Source organism: Arvicanthis niloticus, chromosome 26 (assembly GCF_011762505.2).
Source record: "Arvicanthis niloticus isolate mArvNil1 chromosome 26, mArvNil1.pat.X, whole genome shotgun sequence".
NCBI classification, from domain to species: domain Eukaryota; kingdom Metazoa; phylum Chordata; class Mammalia; order Rodentia; family Muridae; genus Arvicanthis; species Arvicanthis niloticus.
Window position 1 is genome coordinate 24765098 of NC_133434.1, and position 20262 is coordinate 24785359.

At 45.0% G+C, this 20262-nt stretch overlaps 1 protein-coding gene across 5 annotated transcripts in view; it reads right to left on the minus strand.

The window, feature by feature from the left end:
• Positions 1-20262, minus strand: part of Cyp19a1 (cytochrome P450 family 19 subfamily A member 1) — a 101409-nt gene that overhangs the window by 26907 nt on the left and 54240 nt on the right. The window lies entirely within an intron of this gene.

The window sequence follows — 20262 nt, forward strand, 5'->3', positions numbered from 1 at the left end:
GGGGAAAAGAAAATGATGGGGTGGGCAGAGAAGGAGAACAGGAAAGGTAATGTGCCCAGCAGCAAATCAAGTGCCACTCAGCCATCTGCTCCCAGTGATGGCTTATGCCCTGTGCATGTCATTCCCTTTAGGCCAAGCTACTAGACCTGCTGGTTTCAACAACGGCATGATGCTGAATGCGTCTTCAGTCAGGTTTTATCAATTCCTTTTACAGGGAGTAGCTTTAGGGATGGCAGTAGTCCAGAATAAATAAATAAATAGATAAATAAATAAATAAATAAATCCAAGTTGAAGAAGCTTGTATCATTATCATCAAATGCATTTTCCAGTGGCAGATGACCCACTCCAAGCTTAGAGCCAGAAGTTTAGGAGACTTGCCAAGATTAGCTGAGTTTGACCTCACACTGGTACTCTATGTCTACAAAAGTGATTTCCAATTGGATGCCAGGAGCTCTGTGGATCCCCTGATATCCTCCAGAAATTTTTGTATGTGCTCACATACACTTTTTAAAAAAAAATATTTTATCTGCATGTGTGTACGCACATATTTATGCAGGTGCTTGAGGAGGCCAGAAGAGGGAGCTAGAGTCACAGGCACTTGTGAGTTGCCTGCTGTGGGGGCTGGGAACCGAAAGTGCACATTCTGTAAGCAGCCAGATGGAGTAGGGTCTCTCCAGCCTTCACATGCACTTTTGAGGGGAGAAAGGCCATAACTTTCACCAGACTCTAGGGCGATATGTAATAATGTTTCTCCTCTGACCTGTTCGCAACCTTTGGTTTCCAGCCACCACTGAAATTTCACAATTGAATTCATTCAGTTCATTCATCATTTGTTAACTCATTATATTACTCTACCATTTCAATAATAAAGTTCAAGACACTGGAAAAGTATCTGAGCAGCTTAATTGTTACAGTTTCCCAACTGATGAGGTGGAGAATGAAGAGTCAGCAGCTGTTTGTAGCAGCTCCCTCTGTTCATCAGCAGCTACTTTGAACATGTTGAGGTTTTTTTTTTTCTCTTGCAGAGAAAAAGATGCTCACTAGAAAAAGGAAGCAGGCCAATGAGATAGCTTAGGGAGTAAAGGCACTTGCAGTCTGAATTTGAACCCTGGGACCCACGAGGCGGAAGGAGAGAACCAATTCTTTCATTGTCTGACCTCCACAATGGCACTGAAGCATTTGAACACACAGAGACACACACAGACACATACACACACTAAACAAGTTAAATAATGGGAGAGAAGAAAGGAAGTAATTTGAAATACTTTTGATAACTCTATTTTTTAAAAAGGAGTTCATGTTATATAATCCAGACTGGCTTGAAACTTGCAGGTGCCTGCCAGTACTGGGGCTATGGAAAATGTAACACTACATCTGTCTTAAGAACCTTGCTTGGGCCAGGCAATGGTTACGCATGCATTTAATCTCAGCACTCGGAAGCAGAGACAGGAGATCTCTGTGAGTTCAAGGCAAGCCTAGTCTACAAAGCAAGCTCCAGAGTGAGTTCCAGGACAGGCAGGAACACACAAAAAAAACCCTGTCTCAAAAAAAAGAAAGGCCACAAAAACTGCTTGGAGAGAGAAACAGAAGGAGAGAGAGAGAGAGAGACAGAGAGAGAGAGAGAGAGAGAGAATGAACAAAGAGAAATCACTTTAAGATATAAACTTATAAACTATTGTATATGAAAATATTTTATTATTTGTTTCTCTATAGAAGTATAAATTGTGGTAAAAGTAATGTTTTGACAGAAAGTTTTTAAGGTCATAGAAAATAACAAATATTCTTTAGAATTTCAAAATTGTTTTGCACAATTTCTGATTGCATGGCCATGTTTGCAGTAGTGAACGGCTCAAAGTGGAGGTTGCATATGTCTGTATTCAAATGGGGCTACAAATCCTGGTTCCTCAAAGATATGTAGGAGCCCCACAGGAGCACCCACCACATAAAGGAAAACAGAATACGAATTTTTACACTTCCAAGTACTTCGCAGATGTTAACCCATTTGCTCTTACATCAGCCCTGTGAGCTACAAATGATTGTCCCATTTTACACAAGAAATGGAGCCATAGCAAAGTTGAATTCCCTGTCCCAAGGTAGCCAGCTTTTGTATGGCAGAGTTGGGACTGACACCCATGTGGCCTTCTCCAACACCTATGTGTAATGTTGTTGCTTGTTAGGGAGTTCCTGGGTATCCACACTTCATCTATTACAGGGTAGGTTATTTAGAACGAGCCCTTTCTAAGGATTAAGCTTTCCTGCCCTCTGGGTGCAAAGTTCCTCTGAGACTTCTCTCTCACTACACTTTGGGTTTTGTAGTTGGTAGGTCACTCGAATGAACGGCATAGGTTAGTTGAACAGCAGCAGCTTTTGAATAGAGGAATGTAGAAAAGCCCTCAAACTTCAAGTTCCCTGTCAATAATAGCATGCCCTTACCCCAGAGCACATACACGTAGCTATTTCCTAAGAGTCGAAATGTTCCTTCCCGGAGACAGACAGGAAGCTCAAGATTTGGGATCTTCAGAATGCTGTGTGGTTCGTACAATCCATCTCCAGCATTACAGAACTGAGAAATGAGTGTTAATGTGAGGAAATTCTCTTTGCTGGAGATGCCTGCCACTTGATCAGAGGGTACCAGGTGTGTTACGGCTGTGAGTCTTCCCCTATGCTGGGTAGGGCCTTTTTGTCACCTGTGTTCCTGTGACAGAAGTAAAATCATTGCCTCATTAAGATAGATTTGGGAAGAATCATATCATAAGTCTGTTGTCAATACTCTAGGATGAGTAAATTCATGATTGTTCACATCTCCCCAGGAACACACACGCACACACACACACACAAGCATACTTGCAAACACACGTAAATGCACACTAACACACTCGCACACAAACATGCACACATGTGTTCACACACACTCACAAACGCATGTACTCACACGAGCACACGCTTGCACACCCACACCCGTGCACACAAGCATACAATGCATGCATGCACACACACTCACAAGCACATGCAATACTCACACATGCACATGCAATGCACCCACCCATGCACACACGCATGCACACAATTTTCAAATGCTCAGTGCCTTCAAGAGCAATATAACTAACTACCTGAGTCTTCACGCCCCGCCCCCAAGGGTCATCACCTCAAGTCTAATGCCTTCACTTAATGTCCTGGCCAACCTCAGGCTAATAAAATACCAAGTCTCTATGCAAAGTCCTCAGCTTGGTTCATGGCAAGACCTGAAGGGACAGAGTACAGCTTTGGTGTCCTGACAATCTTGGGGTTAGGGCACAGCCCTAGCTCCTATAGTCCCAGAAGGGAGTAGATACAGGTGTAACTAGACTGTATTACTATATTCTGCTTTTCTGTCTGTCCACCAGGGAGACTAGCTGGTCATTCTGAGTTTGAGGGATGAATACAAGTCTCTCTCCTTTTCATTCTCACCAGTATCCCCAGGCTCCCTCTTTTATGACCCTCATTACTGAAAAAAACATAACTTAGCCATGTTGGTTTCTTCTTGCTGCACCCCTTTCATTGAAATAAATGACTCCTAAGGTTGCCACTAGAAGCAAGACAGTTGTAACCTTGGCTCCCTGGGGATGAGGATCTTAAAAACATAAACATTTATCGAATGGGTTTTCAAGTGAGTGACAACTTCTAGAGAGGGTAGAGAGTCTTTCGGCTGGAGAACTTTCTGTTCTAAGAAGAAAGGGACTGTAGAGTGGAAGGCATGGTCAAGGTGGATGGGAAAGCTTGATGCTAATAAGAAGAAAGAACCATTATCAAGAAAGAAATATAGGAGGGGGAGGGGGAGAGAGAGAGAGCGCAACAGACAGACAGACAGAGACAGAGAGACAGGCACAGAGACACAGAGAAAGTCAGGGACTCAGAGCTCCAAAAGAGGGAGACTGTGTGGGGCACACTGGGCCTGACACACTCATATAGACCGTGGCTGTGGTAAAGATGAGAAGCTAACTAAGTGTGAAATGAGAAGCGAAGAGTGTCACCAAAATTTGTTCCTTGGAGAATATATAAACAACTGGTCCTTTATCAGAGGTCCTAAAGACAAGCTGAGGCATGATCCACCACAGCTCACTCTGGAGAGCCAATGAGTCCATCGGGCTTTACTTAAAGAGACATGGCTGAAAGGCTATGGGCTGGAGCACAGGGGCTTAAAGCCCCCACACTGGAGGGTCTGCACCATGCATGGCTGTTGGCACATAAATGAAACCCGGCCCTAGTCCTTCCTACTTTATATAGTCCAGCCTCTCCCTGACTTTATGTGTAATCAGGTCAAAATTGCACACCAACTGGTTAGGAAGAGTGGCTGGATACGAAAATGCAGATTCCATGACCCTCCCTCCCCTTTCTTGTATGAGGAAATTTCAACAGGCCCTGCTTGATGATCTTTTGCAAGTGGGCACAGCTCAACTCATGAAGATGGCAGCAGTTTGGCTTGACTGTCCTGTACATCAAAGGAGAATAATGAAAGTCAGTAAGCTCACATTTTCAGAAATCTTCAAACACTCTGGCCGCAGAAGAAAGAACATCACAGAGGTAGTGAATGTTGAGGTTGAAAAGAGACACGCTGATCATCTCCACAGTTCTGTAGACAAGATGGGGTGAGAGCATTGTAGGCTCAAGGAGGCCAAAGCCGACAGGCAGATGGGTCAAGAGACATTTGATATTTGAAGTAATGTAAGAAGGCCTTGATTTAGATTTGCCTAAACAGAGTCAGGGTCAACAAGAGTGTTAGGAACCATCCCTAAGCTCCAGACCGGAAATTACTACATTAAGGGATAGTGGTGCCATTCTCTGAGACAGAAGCAGTTCTGAGCCGTGGGAAACTCCTTGACACTTTGAGTTCGAGTTCCAGGAACTGTTCAAACATGCAGGTGTTAATGTCGAGGAGCTCAGCGGCACCTCTGAGCAGAAGACAGCAGTAAAATGTGTAGGTGGAAATTAACCCCTGGGTTGCGAAAAACACCATTCAATGAAGCTGTTCAGACCGAGAATGGTCTCAAAGGACACCAAGATTTAATGACAGAAAAGAGAACATAAGGAGAAAAATGAGTTAACAGGAAACACATGGAAGAAGGGGCCCAGGGAGAAGCTGGGGACCAGAGGAGGCAGACTTAGCCAGCGTCCTTGACGAACAAGGAGGTCCAGCTGATGCACAGCAGTTGGTATGTGTCCAAAAGGTATGAGTCAAGAGGAATAATGTTTTAAATTCTATGCTTTCAATGAGTAGACAGTGTAGAGACAGTGTCACTGGTCCGCTGATCTGGCCAATGTCCCTTCTGGGATGTCCCATCAAACGGTGTACGGACACTGGTTCAATAGTCACAGTAACCTAATAGAATACACTCAGTGCTCTGCCTCTATTTTGGGGGGTTTTTTGTCTTTTGAGACCACACTTCACTGTAGAGTCCATGCTGGCCCTGAGTATATGATCCTCTTATTTCGTTCTCCTGAGTGCTGGACAATGAGGCGTGTGTCAGAGTGAGCTGTGAACACCAACCTTTCTGACTTGGAAGTTCCCTCTGAGCCCCCACCACTCTTTTCGCTCTTTCTACTTCCTACAGTTCACTCTCCAGGTTTCCACGATCCCTGCTTCTCCTTGTGCTTTTATTTCGCCAACGACCCCTTCTCTCTTCTTGACTTACTAGCTCCTCCTGCTTCCCAATAACTTGCGCCCATTGCCTCTCTTTGGACACATTTCCTAGTCTCTGCTTCACCACACCACTGACACCCACCTTCATCCTTTGTTTTTTGTTTTTTAATTATGTGTATGCACCTATGATGTGAATGCCGGTGTCCTTGGAGACCAGGAGGGGGCGTTAGAGCTCTCTAGAGTTGGAGTTACAGACACTTCTGCTTAACATGGGAGCTGGGATCTGAACTTAGATCTTCTGGAAAAACAGTATTAGCCTTCACCCCAAACCCCTGCCTGCCTCATTTTGACCTCACTGTGTGGCACTAAACTCCATGTGCTGCTCCTTGCTCCTCTATATGTCTGTGCTATGACTTGCAACAAGCTTTCCCTTCCTGTCTCCACCCATTCCGTGCTGACTTGCAACAAGCTTTCCTTTCGGCGGCTCCCACTCCTGCTTAAGTCGGAGCTATGGCCCCGTGCATTATTAACCTCTTTGTGGGAACTTCTTCCAATCCCTCCTTGGCCCCACCCCATCCACCTCTCAAGCCCCAGCAGCCTGAACACATAACCACTTAGGTGCCTCACCAGGAGTCCACAGTTATGTTAAAAACAAATTTGTCAAGCCTCTCCAAACCTCCAGACCAGAGCCTTCTTTCAGCGTACTCCCTCCTAGCATAGCCTCCCCATGCCCAGTCACACAGCAAGTTATTTCCCAAAAATATCCTGTCCCTAAATAAAAGTATTTTTTATTTCCTTGGCCTTCTGGACTATATTTTACTTTTTATCAGTACAGGAAAGGTTTAATGGTTGAAGAATTATGTCTCCAGAAAAGCAACTTTTCATGTTTCAAAACAGCTTTGATAGATTTATTCATTCATAAATTGATATTTGTAGAACTTCCCTAATCCACAGAGTATCCTTGGGTTGGCAGCACTGCCGGCAACCTGGAAGCAGGAGACCAATTCAGCATGAACTGGGCATTTCCTATAGCTTCCCTCATGGGCCTGTGTCCTTGGGGGACAGACCTTCCACCCAAGGGGATATGGAGCCCCTTTTCTGGTACCTTTAGTGAGCAAGACCTGAAGCTCTTCATTGTCTACTTGTACAACAGTCACCCTGGTCCTATCCAGCTTCTGTCTGTATTCCTTGTCCTTCCTAGCACTTTGCCTTCCACCTGCCTGGCTGGGAGAGATTGAACTTCTAGTGCCCAGGTAGTTTCTGGAACCCAGCCATGCCCTGGGGATTTCAGGGGCCCAGCCATGTCCCGGGGGTTGATGGGACACAGCCATGTCCCCGGGGTTGATGGGATCCAGCCATACCTGCCTAAGAGGAATGGGGGATAGTTTTTTTTTCCTATTCTTATACTTGCCCATTTTCTTGTACTCAAGCCCAAGTCTCAGTCTGAGGAAGGCCCAAGGCCGAGAGGATCAAAGATCCAAGAGAGAATACAGTGGGCTAGCCCCGATCTAACAATAGCTGTTCACAGTACCTTCTGCTCAATTCTTGATGACAAGGTACAGCAGTCAGCTGAATGCAATTCATATCTTCCTTCTAGATTCGACTCGCTTTTAAATGTTCCTGTGGAAAATCTGAGGATTCCTGGGAGGACAGTTAATCAATCCTCTCTGTGTGGCTCCAAGTTTCAGAGTCTCCAGGAGCTGAGCAGGTGACATGCATGCTGAGGGGGATGGACTGGTAGCCACACAACATGGAGTAGCACAATCTTTCTCTAAAACTACCAGGTACAATGCCAAACAAAGTATCTATGAGTCCAGTGCCCACTCTGGTCTCCTTGAAGCCTCCCCTCAGGCTCAGTAGCTGAGTTAAATGTCATAACCTTCAAAGAACCACATTATGGGGTTTCTTTTCTGAAATTTGTTCAGTCATGCTTAGCGGCCAGAAGGTAAGCTGACCCTCCTAAGATCAGCTCCGTGAAACTCACTTTATCTTTAGAGATGTTGAGAATAATAATCATTTATACTTAGCCTTCAGATTTGGATGTTTTACTATAAAACTGCTCAAACTACTCTCTTTAAAGTAAAATGGAGTATTAACTGATTGAAATTTGTATCTTTCCTTCCATTTTCTCTTCTGCTTAAGGTGAGTTCCTGCAAAGACAGGAATGTGTGTTCTTCAACTGTGTTCCACTTCCTGAACCATAGCCAGGCCTCCAGACATGCTCACTGCAAGCCTGTGACCTTGCAGGCAATTCCGCTGACCTGACCCCCCCCCACCCCCGAAACCAAGCAATTGCCTAGTCATCACCAGCCACCAGATGGGACAGGTGATTGCAGGAGGATAGGAGCCGCCAGCCACACCAGGACCCTCTCTCTGTGTCCTAGGAGTTCCCTCTTTCCTGTATCTCCATGTGTGCTCCCTCTCCCTCCCTCTCTGCCCCTTCCCCCTTGCTCTGCCCTCATGCCTCAGCTCTCACCCACCTCTTATCTTCTTACCCAGGTCCTCACTGTTCCTCCCTTACCTCCAATAAACCTTTCACACCAGGTCTGTTTGCACCTTGTCATGGGCTCGTGAAAGGTAGCCCCGCGCTGCATTGTATTTAATAGCACTGTCCACACCTTCCGCGGGCATTCCTCTCCGGCTTTCCCCATCATTTTGCCCTGCACATTTAGGGCTGGATTGTTTTCAATCCTTTTACTTACACTCTGGTAAAAATCCTTCTTGCTTCTACTTGCTTGCGAGGGTTTCAGACTTATCCTCACTGGCCTCATCAGTGATCTCCACTCACAGCCCGGGTCCTTACTGGCCTATGCACACTCTACCTGCAAGACTTCCTTTCTTTTTCCTCCTCCTCTTCCTCTTCTACCTTGGCCTTCTCTTTCAACTTCCGCCTTCCACTGTTTTATCTCCTGGCTCCTTCAGGTCTTATCCTCTTCCTGAGTCAGCTTCCTCCTTTCTCAAAACTATCTCCTTCCTGCTGTAAACCTCTCCAAAATGGGTCCCGGGGCACTTTTGCTTTTGACTGGGAGGGTATCATAGAAAAAGCCTCAGAAAGTTTCATTAAAAAAACAAAACATTAAGGTTGCTGGGGAGGAGGTCTCATGTCCCTCAACAATGTGGCCATTGTTTAGCTACCCTTGCCCAAGTAGCAACCCTAATCAAATGAAGTAGAACGAACACACACACACACACACACACACACACACACACACACACACACAGGCTTGCCTGGAAGAGAGAGGGATGAGAACAAAGGCAAGATGCTACATCTAGTTCCGTTTCTAGAGATAAAGGAGGTAAGACAAACAAGCCAAAAGTTTCCAGCGGGTCATCTTGGCAGAGCCATGGCCACATAGCCATAGTTACAGCCACAGGCTTAGCTACCCAAGATCATTGGGTTACTAGAGAAGGAAAAATCCTGGGGTCTACACCTTTCCCTTTAGAAATGAGTCTGCGACATGAGACTCAGCAAAGTAAGATTCCTCGTTCGATGTCATTTAAAAGTGGAGGTAGTCTATCCATGGTCACTCCTGACGTTTGCTTTTTGTCACCTGATATGGGGGTCCTGGCCATCTTTCTCAGCAAGGTTCCAATAGGAAAAGCTACTTGTTCTATAGCAGGAGAGAGAAAAGAACCCACAAGGGATAGTGAGATCAATATGTTGTCCTGAGTCAATTTTAAGGCAAGCATCTCACCCACCCACCCAGCAGTTCTGGTCAAGTTCCTAATTAGACATGCAGAAAAGCACAGGGGGAGGGGTACACTGAGAAAGCTCACCCAGTCAGTGCCTCACACAAGACTTGACAGTACATGAGACATGCTGCCCATGCCACATTTAGTGAGCTCATTCATGGTACCCATCAGCTATCATGGGACCTTTCTCTACAACTTTAGGCCCAGTACCCAGCAGGAGTGCTTGCTCATTTCCTGCCTTCTTCATGACGATTTTCCAGTCCACCCCCACCAGGCCTAAGGCAGGGACATCTTTTTGCTGCAGCTTTGTCTGTGCCCTGACAGTGCCTCATTTCTCAGTATATGGTCCAGTTTCTTCCCAGTGTGTTATATCTAATGTTATCTCCCATGGAAGCCAGCAGGGACTGGCCTGTAAGCATTTTAGGTATTGATACTTGAAGGCATTTCAAACGCATTACAAAGCTGATGATTGCTTGGGGATCAGAGTCTTAACAAGGGCTCTAAGATCCAATTGGGGTCTTCTGTCACTGAAACCGTATTTTTTCTCCTTCACTGGATCCTGTCCCATGGAAGGGAGAAAAGAGTTAAAAAACAATTGTTTCCTCTCGCTTTATTTTTTTCTTATATTGCCTGCCTTGTAAGAATTTTTCAGTCAACTTTTGGTTTTTAATCTGAAAGGAGGAAGGGTAGAAATGACAGCATTAAACTATGAGAATTTGGTTGGGACCAGAAGACCTGAGTTCAACTCAGTGATTAACCAGCTCCAGGAGCCCACTCACTTTCCCAAGTGGTCTAATCTCCGGCTTACATTAAGCCAGATCTACTGCAGGGAGCTGAAGTCTGGGGTCAAGAACCTTGCAAGCTACACACCTGCAGCCATGGTTGCCGGTCCTTGATCTTTAAATTCTCCATGACAAGTAGAGCTGTGTGATCTCACGACTTGGACAGCAAGAGTAGAGGGTCCCCAAAAGAATATGAAGTTCTTGGGGTGGTCCAGATACTGTTTCTATTGCAAGATCCATATCCACACCTGAGTCTCTGTATCCAAGACTTTATCACCCTGAAGTGAAGATGCCCTTGCTTCTACTCTTTGGCCTGAATATGATAGACTCTTTTAACGTACCCCACCCCCATCCAAACAGCCAGTTGCCTCTGCAGTGCTTGTCATCACCGCCAGGGCCCTGCCCCTCCTTCCCTGGTGAGATCTTACTTTTATGTCCTCAGCCTCCACGGAGGCTGCCACGGAGCCAGGGATGCTCAGTAAGTGTTAACGAAGTGGATGAATAAATGGTTAACATCTTAAGATTTTTAGTTCGGGTGTAAAAAAAGAAAACTCCAAAAATCTCTAATACATTCACATATCCCTAGAAGAATGTTTTCCTTATCCTATCTGTGATTACAAATGCAAAGTTCCAACAGCTCAGTGGGCCTATAGCTACCACCCAAACAGCCAGATAGCAGCAGCATTACTGGTCTTTCCTTGTGAGCTTATCTGTTGTTTAATGAACAAACTGTGAGGCCACAGAGATGTCCTGGAGCAGGGCCACTCTCTGGCAAGGAAACTACTGAATGACCCCCAAAGTGTTGGGGTTACTTCACCTCCCCAGATCTCCATTTCCTTATCTATTAACAATGGGGGTTGGACCATCATCGGAAGACTCTGCACAGCCTCAGAAACCCAGCATTCCTAGCCTTGCCTTAATTCTCTAGCTTCTACACTCCTTCTCAGTGCCCTGGCTCCCTCTACCTCAGCTCCTCCTTGCCTTCTGAACTACTGCTGTAAAGCAGACAATGGTACCTGAGGGCCTAGGTTACCTGAAGTTGGAGGTGATGAAGGTTGGGGTGACAAAGCCAGGGCTGCCATCTCTAACTCGTCCTATTCTCGTTCAATCCCCGGGGCCCATTCTGATGCTGTGATGAAGGCCCTCTGAAGGAACACAGTCAGGAATCAACAGGCAGTGTTCAAACCCAGTGCGAAATTTCTGAACTCCCTAAGGTCTCTCAGCTGACCTCCAATGGACAACTCAGCACAGGTTTGGTCTGGTGTTGTTTCCTTTCAGCCTTAAATGTCCAATGCCCTGAAGCTCTTTGCAGATCCAAACCACCTCCATTGGCCAACTGAGTATTGTTCCAATTTGTATGTCAGTGAAATTTCCTTGGAGACTGCTCATTTTAACTGGATCCCAAATCTGTAGGTGAAGATTTGATGATAAAGTTCCAGATTATTTGGCCCATGGGGCCAGTAAAAATGACTTAAAGATAGAGTATATCTGGAACCTCAAGACCCCACCTGGGACTCTGCAATCCGTCAGTGTATCACTGCCTCGGGGCTACACTTCTCCCTGGGGATGTCAAAGGTCAATTTCTTTCTTCCACAGAAGAGCCCTGGTCATGGAATGCTCATGTTTGCTCAGATGATTGTCTTCACTCAAAGAATAACTAATGTATCACATCCTAGTCATCATGCTAGACTCTAAGCAGACAGACGAACTGTGTTCTTAATGGATTAATTTAGTCAAGATAATATCACCTCTACAAATACAATAAGAGTCAGGACTTGTACCATTGAATAGAGTAAGCAAATGTAGACAACGGAAAGTCAAACCCCTATGAAGCTAGGGTGCAGCCTTGTGAGCAAACAGCCAGGGGTGTTTTGTTGTTTTGCTTGTTTAAGATTTATTAGTTATGTATACAATGTTCTGCCTGCATGGATGCCTGCACGCCAGAAGAGGTCACCATATCTCATTATAGATGGTTGTGAGCCACCATGAGTTGCTGGGAATTGAACTCAGGACCTCTGGAACAGCAGCCAGTGCTCTTAACCCCTGATCCATCTCTCCAGCCCCAAGGACATTATTTTTGAAGTTACCAGATTGGAGTAAAGGCATATGCAGCTGAGAAGATGGAAAAGGAAATGACAGAGAGCCCATGGCCGCTTGCTCCCCTCCATCACCACTAACCTCTGTGTTCATGGACATCTGTCTCGTGCTTTGCCTCTGTTTCTCCATCAGAAAAGCAAAACCGGGGGAAAATGATGTCTCCTGATGTGGTTACCTCAAGGAGGAAATTAGATAAAGCCTTGTCAGAGTGCCCGGCACATGGGTCCATAAAGGCTGATATTAGGGGATCTTGGTGGTGAAAAGCAACTGTTTCTCTTGCAGAGGATTGGGTTTCAGCTCCCAGCACCCACATGGTGGCTCACTATCAGCTCCCACTTCTTCAGTTCCAGGGATCTGAAGTCCTTTTCTGAGTTCCTTGGACACCAGGCACACACACACACACACACACACACACACACACACACGAGAGAGAGAGAGAGAGAGAGAGAGAGAGAGAGAGAGAGAGAGAGAGAGAGAGAGAGACAGAGAGACAGAGAGACAGAGAGACAGAGAGACAGAGAGACAGAGAGACAGAGAGACAGAGAGACAGAGAGACAGAGAGACAGAGAGAACAGATATACATGCAGGCAAATCATCCATGTATAAAAATCTAAAAAAAAAAAAAAAAAGAACAAAAACCTTTTAAGGCTAATATTGGTCCTCAGTCTTCAAGGAGAGCATAATGAGATCTGAGAATGGCCAAAAGAAACAGGACGCCCAGGATGAAGTTGTGTCCTCGGCAGCCACTATAGAGATGAAGATTTGGGGATAGGTCACCATGCCTCACCTGGGAACCTAGAAGGGCCTGCAGAATATGGCAGTCTCCAAGAGTAGTTGCCTACTCCTGATCCCTTGATCCTCCAGCCAGTGCTATGAAAATAACCAGGAAGAACTGGGGTAACCTGGACACAGTGTGGAATCATTGACATTTGTCCACAGTGCACACCTCCACCTAGGCTTACCCGCACTTCATTTTTCTGGGTCATGGTTTTTATACTTCTTGGTGGTACCAGGGATCAAACATAAAGCCTCAGACCCACTAAGTAAGCCCCTCTCTCATTGGGCTGCATCCCCAAGCAAATTCCAGAACTCTGTGTTAACCATACAAAATTTGTTTTTTCAATTTCTGCATAATTTAGCCTTTATTTCATCAGTAAAGCTTGAGCTGGATCCTCCACCCTCTCTCCTGGCTTCAAAGGATCACTTACCCCTGCCTAATTCAACTCTCCTATCACCAAGCCAAGAGTGAGCCCAATGGGATCTCTGTAAAGAATTACAGTCCTTTTTAATTCTGGAAAATTTTTGGTGACTTTCTTTAAATACTGCCACCTCCTCTGTCCTGCTTGTTTTTCTTTCTGGAATACCCACCAAATATTGGGCCTTCTGCTTCTATTCCTATCTCTTACTTTCATTCTGTATTTTCTCTTTGTACTATGTTTTTGATTTCCCGTCTTGCCAATTGTTATTAATTGGGATTTTCAGTCTACCAGTTCAGACATTTTACTTCAAAGATATTAGCAATGCCCACTGCTAGAATCTTATGAATGCAGTATTGGTTGTGGTGTCTCTGATGCTGAACCATTGAGTTCTATGGTCCTAAGCTGATCAGTAATATCTGTGTCCTCACCTTGCGTCTTTTCTCCTGGCTTTAATCAAACATGTGGTGATTCTTAATTATATGATTACTTTGTGCCAGGGATTTCCATGGGCTGCTTCTGCTTGCCCACTTTGTAGGGAAGGAAGAGAAGACAGATGATTTTCAGTGTGTATTCCAGGCTCTTCCGGAAGACTGTGGAAGGGGCAGCAGACACTACTCATCACAATATATCAGTTGGACCTTGGGGCTTGGGTATACTCTTGTGTTCAGCTCCACCCTCCCATACCCATAGTTTCCTTGAGTCAGGTCTCTAGCCTGTAAGATATCACAGGTTTCCTGCTACCCTCCTAAGCCACTATCTCCAGTGCAGATTCCTGTTTGATTTCTGTCCCACCCATTTAGGCATCCCATTTTATACTGTGTATCATGTGCCTATATATTTACTTCACCAGATTTATTCCATGTTTAGGTTTCCAGAATTTATGCCTCACACATACACACGCACATACGCACACATGCACACATGCATGTACACATGCCAACACATACACGTGTGTACATATACACATGTTCATGCACAAACACACATATACACACACACCTGCCCATGCACATGCATGCACACACATCAATTTAACAATTCCAGAGATTTGGAGTGTGAAGAAATGCTGGCACATCTTAGTTCACCATAATGGTGCAAAAATATTAAGTTTTCAGTCCCACAGATTCAAACAGCAATTTCAGAATGGCTTTCGTGATATTGTTGAAATAAATACTTAGGTGTTCTGATCCTCTCCTGAGCAAGGGTTTTCTGTTAGATGCAGAAAAGATAGATGGTGTTCAGATCAACACTGAAAAGATACATAGTTATAGACCCAAACAAGCAAGCATGAGCAGCCAGGGAGGTCCATGAGCCATGTGGGAAAACAAGACAAAAGCAAATCTACAAACACATAAACAGTTTTCCTGAGAATAGAGAATAGCGGTAGAGATTCTGGACTGACATGAGAATTTCAATAAAAGCAGCAAAAGTTCTACAAAACAGGGTATGCTTGTTAATTTTTGTATATTAACACATATTAGAGTCATTTGGGAATATGGAATCTCAGGTAAAGAATAGTTGCCTGCATCAGATTGGCCTGTGGATGTATCTATGGGACATTTTCTTGATTGATGTGGGAGGGCCCAGCCTACTTTGAGCAGCCCTGGTTTGTTTGAAAAACAAACAAGCAAGCAAGCAGGTAACCAGCTTTCTTCCATTGCTTCTGCCTCTGGTCCTACTTCAGTTCCTGTCCTAACCTCCCCTGATGAGATGGATTGTGAAGCGAAAGTTTAAGCCAAATAAGCAGAGAGAGAGAACAAATAAGCAGAGAGGGTGTAAAAAGGGCCTCAGGGTGGGGGAGGCAACACTCAGGCCTTGCAGAAGCATGCTGTGCACATTCCGTTTGTTCCAAGTGCCCCTGTATTAGCCAGGCAGTAAATTCCCCCATGGTTTGGTAGCCTTTGAGGTGGTAGCCTCCTATGTGGAGAAGCTTGCCTCAATTGGTAACATCAATTTTTCTTTCCTATTATACGGGCAGTGAAGAGGAACCATAAAAAAAAACACAGAGAAGGTAACTTGAAGGAATCGTTACTCAAGAGACAGTTTGATATGTATACTAATAAGTAGGAAGCGGGGGCTTTCAACTGCTCAGAACTGGTTTCAAGTTAGGTCAGTTGATGCCCTGGAAAGGAAACAATCTCCAATATCTAACTCAAACCTACTTCAGACCAAAGTTGTGACTTGCTGGCTATTGATCCCAAGTTCTACAGGGAAGGTGTTATCAGTGTTATCAGTGGTCTTAAAAATCTGTGAATGTACTTGTCAAACAGCTCTCTTTCTCACTTGCTCCAGTGCCACAGGATGCAGTTGTACCTCATACTGTGGAAACTACCATGCTGACAATTATGACTCTCACAGTAATAAATAAAGATGCCCAAACAGTTCACAGTAGCATCATCTAGCTCAGCGAGAGCTCTAGCTTTGTTCATACAGAACCCAACAAGAGTTAGTCCACCAGCAAACACCATGGCAGAGTCAAAGTGGGTGTTCCCAGAAGAGGCGTTTCTGAACAATTCAGTAACTAATCACCAGCGCTTTGAAAACCTGTTCTTCATCCATCTATCTATCCTCTACCCTGGGAAAAAATAAAATCAGGAGCTGGCTTAAGATTCCACTTTTGAAGAAACAAGAAGCAGGGTACTTTAATAACCTTTATTTTTAGACAGGGTCTTGTACACCTTGGGATTGTCCCAAGTTTGCTATGTAGCTGAGAGTGACCTTGAGTTCCTGATCCCCTGCCTTCTTCCCCCGACCCCCAGGGGTGGGGTTGAGCAGGATTAAAGCAATAGGTAATCACACTAAGGCTTTAATAGCATGCATTTATGAAGCTGTCATCTCTGTTGAAGTTACAGGGCATTCATCGCCTCTAACCTGAGGGCTTGAGACTTAGTATACACGTGGGAGAAGGATAATCCTGGAACCAGCCCCATAAGTACAGGGGTAGAAGGGCCAGGATGAGTGCCTAACAAGTCATTCCTGGCTCATCATTTCTAGATGCCCTGATCCAATTCAGATCTATAAAGAACTCGATGTTTCACATAGTTCAAATAAACACATAGTTCAAAACTATACCACTTAACAGAGATGCAATGTTTGTTGGGCAAGTTACCAAGCCTCTTGATCCCATCGTCCTAAAACGGAGAAGCACCACCTGCCTCTCTTAATACATGAGGACTTTGACATGCACTCTCCCGGAACGCCAAGCACAGCCGTTAGATTTGCTCCCCAGGAAGGGGTAGCTGACAGTAGCACCCTTCTAAAGACAAAGATATTGAGGGTTGAATTTTGGGGAGAAAAAATGTCAGATGAGAGAGCATTGGATAGATAAGCATGAGTGATCTGCCCAAGGGAAGAATGACCTTGCTGTTAATGCTTCCCCCTTAGATCTCAAGTGTCCCGGTTCAGACAATTTATTGTCACTGAGATATGTTAGTTACAGGTGTTGCTGCCACAGCAGTTCATTGCGGCTTTCTCCTGGCAGCCTGGTGCTGAGGTTGTTACTGCCAGAGTGGTGGGGACAATGGCTGCCGTCCACTGCGTTACAGCTATACTTCATAAGGTGAAGTTTATTCTATGGTATGGTTACTGCACAGTCCAGGTGTTTACTGAACCTGATTTGCATCATACCATTCTCATACCATGTGGAACTCTTTGTGGAAACTCTAGAACCATTAGGAGGTGCAGCCTTGCTAAAGGAAGTGTGTCACCTGTGTGTGCTTGCAACATGCCAGCTGGCTTCCCACTCCAGCTGCCATGCCAAACCTGTTATTATATACTCTAGCCTTTGGGAATCCCAAGCAACTTCCTTAAGTTGCTTCTGGTTGTGATATTTTATCACAGAAAAAGAAAAATAATCAATATTATCATCAGGGCCCCCAAATTTCCCTTCTTGCTGAAAAAAAAAAGTGGTGTGCTTGTTACACAAGTGTTGCTTCTTGGAATACATTATGTTTAAAAATACTTGGAGATGGATAATTCTTTTTGGCCAAGTGCAAGGAACTATGATGTAATAAAGGACCTTGGAAGACATCTTGTGCTCCAGTCCCACTTGAGGGGAGATTTGGGCCAGGCAAACTGGACATTACACATAGCTTTGTCTTTGTCGTTCCAAGACAAACAGCTCCTTTGTCAAGGAAGAGGCTCTTATAAGGCTTCTTCTAAGAGCTGCAGTGGGCTGAGAGAGGAGAGGAGAGATCATAACAGGCCAAGAGATACACAAAGCCATAGGACAATCCTGTAAATCTGAAACACTCAACCCTGCAGCTAGCCTCACTCACCAGCTTAAAAATGAACCAGAGCAAGAATTGATGGTGCAGGTGCCAGGGCCACAGGAGCCTGGAAAGCTCTTTAGAGGTAGGAAGAAAATGCCGGGCAGATGGGGAGAATCCACAGGAAGCCGGGGTGTGTGGGCAGAGAAAAGAGGAGGACTTTCTATGTGGGCAAAGGCAACTGATGCAGTTTGTTAGGTTAAAAAAAAAATAGCTGGAATCGTGTTTGTGGTTTACTGACTCACTCGCTCTTCGTGAACTCCAAACTCCAGCTCAGCTCAAGGGGTGCAGCAGGGTCAAGTTTTCAGCATTGAGGGAAGAGGATGGACAGGGGAACACATAGACAACCTTATTTCTGCCTTAAGGCCCAGGAGCAATAAGGCCCAGGGGAAATACAGGAAAACAAATACAGACAGCAAGGGTTGTGTGGTAGTATACCTTCAAGGAAAGGAAACAAGCCTGAAATTACCAAACAGGAACGACAGAGAGATCAGCCTTGCTCAGAGGAGGGCAAAAGAAATCAGAATTCTTTTCCTGAACAACTTTCTGTCAGGTGTACAGGAACTAGAAATCTCAACATAGATGCTGATGGTGCAGAACACAAAGGCAAACGTATCTTGAACATTTCCCCAGAAACACTGGGCCCAGAGAGCTCCTGACGCCTTAGCCAATGATGGGAAATCTAAGGAGGAGTCAGGGAAAGAACTAAACCTGTGCTTTTAAGTTTTGGGGGGTGGGGGTGGCAGGAGTGGGGGGTGGAATCTGCTTAGGTCAACCCAGAGCATATTTGAATTCAATCTGCTACAGTATACATCTGGTGTGACTAAGTGTCTTGTCCCATTTAAAAGGCTACACAGATTGCCACAGCATGAATACACAGACAGCCTGGGAAGAGGTAAATTGGAAGCAGCTGATCTGTAGTAAGATGTAAAACTATTTAAAAGCTGAGGGGTAGTATCTTGGGCTAGTCTGGAGTTGGAGAGTTTATTCTCATCAAAGGAAGGAGTGGAGCAGGATCACCCAGGACCTTTCCATTGACCTCCCCAGTGTTGAGATTAGTCTGTGCCCTGTCCTAAGCTACTTGGTAATGTACACACAGAGCACTGCCTTTCCACACTGTGTTCTGCGGAATAGACTTCATCTTATAGACAGCTTTGGACTCCATCTTGAGAAGATGCAGGGTAACTGTGAACCTTGTTGGGCACATAAAATACCATCCAGCCAGCCAGCCAGCACCACCCACATGACATAGACTGCTACCTAATTCTCCTAAGAGTAGCAAGGGTGCCATCCTATAAATTTAACAAGAAATAATATGGCACCGTAGGAGCTCATGAGTGTACTGAAACCAGAATCGCCTGAGACACACCAGCCCAAGGAAAAGTATACAAATCCATCAATAAATTGCCTTACAGATGCGCTATTGCTTATATGCATGTGCTATAGCAACATGACATGGCTCCAATCCTGTCTCATCTGACCAGCCCCTGTGTATGAAGAGGTTGACAGAGAATGTCTTACTATCCCAGGGTCTTCAGCTTAGCCTTCAGCTTAGGTTCAGGGGGAAGTGGGGAGAAGGCGGGGAACGTCGTGGAGGAGGATTGACCAATGCAGATAGTCAGCTGCCCAACTACCTATTCATCCCTCTCAATCTGCCATTCACGGATCCATCCATCCATCTGCTCCTTTCCCTGCCCCCAGCCCTGCCCTTTGACTCTCCTGCCGGCCTCCTGCACCTCACTCTGGTAGTCTGACTCTGAAAGGACTCAAAGGCGGCATCAGCATCAGAGGTGCTTACAGCAGATCTCCAGTGGAGTTAGCTGTCTGACCTCTAACCTGGCCCCACCCACCCTACTCTTCTTTGTCTCTATGGGTCTACCAATTTTGGCCTCCCAGGCATCTTTGAACTCTGCTGGGGCCTAGCTGTAGGCCTAGCTAGCACCCTGTAGCTATTCTACAACCTTGATATTTACTGTCTTCAAAGATAATTTTAAGAGTTGAGAGTTAATTTTAGTAATTAAGATTTGAACAAAAGAGAGCTGGAGAGACGTCTCTGTGGTTAGGACAGAATACTCTCCTTGCAGAGGAACAGAGTTCAGATCTAAGCATCCTCAACAGGTGGCAAACAAATATCTATAACTCTATCTCTAAGGGATCTAATGCCTCTGGTCTCTCCAGACACCTGCACTCACTCTCACGCACGTGTGCGTGTACACGTACGTGTGTACACACACATACACACACACACACACTTTAAAAATATTTTTTAAAGATTTGGATGAAAGAGCCTGCATTTCCTATTAAAGAAACTGATATTACTTGTCAAATTTACATTGATGCCTACAAAGCAAACATCGCCTGTGAAATTCTTGTTATTCAACAATTCTCACACTGTAGCAAGATAAACATGTTTATATTTCTGACATAGCATGCTCTTGACAACCAGATAAATGAACACTAAGCATTATTAACATGCACTTCATCCAAACTGTGTTAAAATCAAGGGCAAGGATGTGTCTGCCCCGTGTGTTCACCTAGTGTCCTTCACCAACAGTGACAACTATCCATTCTTAGATTTCCAGGATGCCTTCCCATCCATTCCAGTT